Here is a 4472-nt window from a genome sequence, read left to right on the forward strand (position 1 = left end):
AGGTCCCACTGAGATTTGAACTCAGATCACTGGATTCAGAGTCCAGAGTGCTCACCATTACACCATAGGACCTCCTGCACCAGTCACCTCTGGCCCCTGTGCTGAGCCTCGCTCAGCCTTGTGGCCCCAGCTGGGGCTGGCTGTCTCTCCACCGCCTTGCACATCTATCGCCAAGTGCAGCCTTCCTGCAGAGCCTCCAGGCACTCTCTAATCACTCCATCCTTCAGGCCAGCAGCACCGCTCCTCCTGCAAGCCTGGCATGGCCTCTCTTACAACTGCCAGGCTAGAAATGCTGCACAATCTTGTCTTTCCCAAATTCCAACAAGCCCTTTTTTACTCTCAGGCCAAGAGGTTTGGGGTTCTGTAGTGAACAGAATGCCATTGCTGGCAGGCTAGTGTAATTTTCATAGTTTCATGGGCAAGAGGGGCTGCAGAGGGTTTGTGCTACAAGCCTGTAGCTGGGTAGGTTTGGCTTGGGGCAGAGCTCAGGGGCCCAAGGGGTGGGCTGCCATGAAATGTCCCTGTCAACTGTTAAGTGGCCTGCTGAGCCCGCTCAGGAAGGGGGATTGTGGTGTTTTTGGGGTGTGTGCGGGCACAGCACCAGTGGCATGTGCGGGAGAGTTGGGGTAGGCAGCGCACAAAGGAGTCTGGCAGGGCATGAGAGCAGCATGGGGGTTGCCATCAGCTGATTGAGTGGGGCCTGGCTTTCTGGCAAGAGTTTTGAGGGGCTCAGGTTACCAGCTGAGATTAACTGTGTCTTTGGACTGTTAAGCAGTGCATGAGTGAAGATGGCCCTGAGGAGTGACTTTCAGATTCTGACTTGTTTTGGGTGGCAGGGGTTTGCTGTGGAGATTGCTCCACCCCACCTTCCTCCTTCTCCTCCCACTCCAGATCTTTTCCCGCAATGGCAGTGACTGTATGAAAGGGGCACCCAGAAATTGGACATTTCTGGCTCTGTTCTAGACAGAAATGTGAAGGGCAAAATGTGTCTGGCACTAGGCTGGCATGGGGTACCCTTGGTCTCAGGAAAGAGGAAAGGTCAGGAAATGCTTTTTGCCCTGGGTCATGTCTCAATCCGAACTACAGGTGGAAATGCTTCACTTTAGCCATGGACTGTCACCTTGAGAGAATGTGATGAATGTTATATATACAGTTGAGAAGGAAAGCGTGCATCACTAGTGTGTTTCATCTAGTGTACACACTGCAAAGGTACTATAAAGGCCAGTGCTGGCTTTTTGATCTCAGAATTTTTTTTGGAGCAGCTGCTGGATGTTTTGAAGGGCTTTGGGATCTGCAAAAGTGAGAGGGTAAGATGGTACATAGAGCTTGAAGGAAAATGCAGATATCCAGGGAGCTGGATGCAGTTCAGTGGGTACGAGTTACATGTTGAGCAGCTGATGGCACAGAAAACCTTCTATAAGAAAGGGGCTGTTCCGCAGTTGCCTTTTCTTTTGCAGCCTATTAACTGCACAGCCAACAATGAAATGATTATTCTTCCTTCCCCGCTACATGAGGGTCACATTCTGTCAGTCTCCAAGAGCCAGGATATACAGCAGAGCTCTTCCACGAACTGCGCTCACACGAATGGGGCTGGGCCAGAAAAGAGCTTGATCTTTTCCTGGGCACTGTCAGCGTTCATGAACACAACCACACGATGGTGGTGTTGACTCGCGGAAGAAGGACACGCAGCAAGCCCAGCTTGAAACCACCCCAAGCCCAGAGCGAGGTTGGAAATGTCCCTGCTCTCAAACCAAAGGTGTCACGACAAAAAGATTTTGCTGATAGTCCTCTTCTAAGAGCCAACCCTTCTTTGCACCACACTCAAACAGCAGCATGAACTCCTTGGCCCTAACAAAGCTTTTCACTCTCACAGAGCCCGGCCACAAACCTGGAAACATCTGGCAAAACCAGAGCTCAGAAAAGTGCCAGCTGAGAAAGCTCTTGCTGCCGGCAACTTCAACTGCACCCACCGAGCGACCAGCACACGCCCTGCTATCAGCACTCTCCTTCTCAGCGCTAAATACCATCCTAAGCCTTCAGTCTCACAGTCAGCATCCAAAGGGAATGGCACCAGGGAATAACCCTATGAGCTGTATTTTTGGAGCTGGGAGGCTCCATGCCTGGAAATGTTGCCAGCACTGCTGTTTGGGATTTTTTGGTCTTGGCCAAATCTGGGCATTACATTTCTTCCCAGAGCAAGGTGGTTTTCCCTTGATTGTTGGAATTACACACTAAGTGTCTAAGGGCTGTGTTCACTTTTTCTCCTGAATGGAAGAGTGGGGGAACAGGGATGCTCCCAGCTGTCACAGACATGTGGGAATAGTCCAGTTCCAGTGAGGAATGTGGTGCCCAGTTTGTGGTATGCACTGTGAGATGGTCTTTCCTGTTGTTTATTACTTACAGCCTGTTGGGAATTCTGGTCTTGATTTCGCAAGAGCCAAGTAGCTTGCAGGTTTCTTCTGTCAGAAATCCATCCAGATCTTTTGCCTGGCTGTCCCAAGGGGAAGGAACAGCTTTGGAGTTGTTGAAGCCACAGGCTGTGGATTCATCTCCTGAAAACCAGTCTACGATTGTTTGACTGATTCTGTCCCTGCCCATGGCTTCCAGGGACCCTCCTGGAAGGATATTCCCAGGAGAGGATATTACAGCTGCTTTTTAAACCAGGAATTTCAAATGCAGTAAGTCCCTCACATTCCATGTGAGCTGTCCCAATGGTGGAATGTGAGAGGGAACACCCCACACTGCTATTTGACATAATCCAAACTGGAACTGGGGCCAACTGAGTATTTTGGAGCACTGAGGCCACAAGTTTATCTTTGAATGGCATCCCCAGGGAATGCTGAGGCATCCCATGCCTGTGGCAGTTGGCAGCACATTCCTGATGTGGTGCAAAAGGAGGATGGGGGAAGTTCTGAGTTAGTGGGAGGAGATTTCTGGAATGAAAGTGGGATAATCATGGGGTGGCTTGGCTTGGAAGGGACCACAAAGACCATCCAAATCCTGGTGCTCTGCAAGTGTTGTACGGCCAGGGAGGGAGACAAGAGCCTGGAATCTCTCCCCAAAAACTGTCTGCTGGTTTGTTTGACCAGGCATAGGAATACTTGTGTAATTCCTAGGCCTGTGCTTACGGAGAAAGGTTTATTTGTCTCCTGTGGGTTGGTTCAACATATTTTCAAAATGATGGAAACTGGTTTTATTGAAATGCCAGAGGTGCCAAATGCTTTCCCCAGCCAGAGCTCAGGAGTGGTTAATGCCCATTTTCCCCATCTCTCCAGGCAGCAGTTGCACCCAAGCATGCCCGGGGTGCCAAGTGCCAGCAGGAGGCAAATCCAGGGACTGGACAGTGGAGTTTGCCCTGCTCCTGGGATCCTGGGCACGGAGCAGCCATGGGTGCCCTGGCCCCTGCTGGGCACGGCCAGCGCCGCAGCTCCCGGTGCGCGTTCCCGTGCCAGGCCCTGCCCACGCTCCGCGTGCAGTGGGTTGGTTTTTATTTTTTATTTCTTCAATTATGTTCAGGTTGAGCTTGTCAATGCCCACAAGAGATGACAAATTCCTTCCCAAGGGCTCCAAGTGACCAACTGAGCCCAGGTTGCAGAGTCCCAGAGTACCCTCATTTGGAATATTTTTCATTGGTGTAGGCAAGGAATTATTTTTGAGAAGACCCAAAGCTAAAGGATATAGGGTCTGAGGGAAGGAGAGGGCTTTTGTGGCAAATTAAAAACACATTGTGAAAAATAAATCTGTGGAACAGCTAATTTTCAATCCTGGACTGGCATTTCCAATCCTGGACTGGGTTTTTTAAAATAAAAAGATTTTAGCGCACCATGTCCATGGTGGGATTCCAGAGAACAGGAAGGGTATGGTCCTCTGGAAATGTTCCCAAGGAACCACACTGACCTAGTGTCTGACTCCAGCCCAGAGGGAGATCTCTTAACCAACATCTCTGGCTGGTCTTGGTATGTCCTGACAGTTCCCATGCTGACACACAACAGGTTCCTCTGCCCAGTGCATTGGGAAATATCCCCAAGGTGCCACAAAGAGAGGAGCATCTTACAGATACGGAGTCTTGGAATTCAGGGGACAAAAAGAGTTTTCAGTCTTTTACACCTCCCTCTTTGCCAGCTTCAGCCTCAGGGAGACAGGGAGAGTCACAGATTTTACAGATGCTGGTCTCACTTCAGCCTTCCTGCAGGTACAGTCTGACAGGGAGTGGGAAGAAAACAGGTCAAGATGGAGAGCCTACTTCCAGAAAATCACCATAATCCACAAGCCATTAAGTACAGCTATAAGAACTTCCCAAAACATTCATTTCCCTGAGGACTAAGAGCTGAAAGTGGCACTAAGTTGAAGTACAAGCTGGATCCACCATGGACAGACTGTGGAAACCCCAGAAGTAAAAGCTACTTGGCCAATTCCATAAAATATTCCAAAACTAGGCTCCTGAAATATGACCATCTCTGCTTTCACCTGGT

General features: G+C 49.9%; 1 non-coding gene across 1 annotated transcript; it reads right to left on the bottom strand.

The window, feature by feature from the left end:
* Positions 1–72, bottom strand: TRNAQ-CUG. The gene has a single exon. It is a non-coding gene; the product is annotated as a tRNA-Gln (tRNA).
* Between the last annotated feature and the right edge of the window lie 4400 nt (positions 73–4472).

Source organism: Motacilla alba, chromosome 9 (genome assembly GCF_015832195.1).
Source record: "Motacilla alba alba isolate MOTALB_02 chromosome 9, Motacilla_alba_V1.0_pri, whole genome shotgun sequence".
Taxonomy (NCBI): domain Eukaryota; kingdom Metazoa; phylum Chordata; class Aves; order Passeriformes; family Motacillidae; genus Motacilla; species Motacilla alba.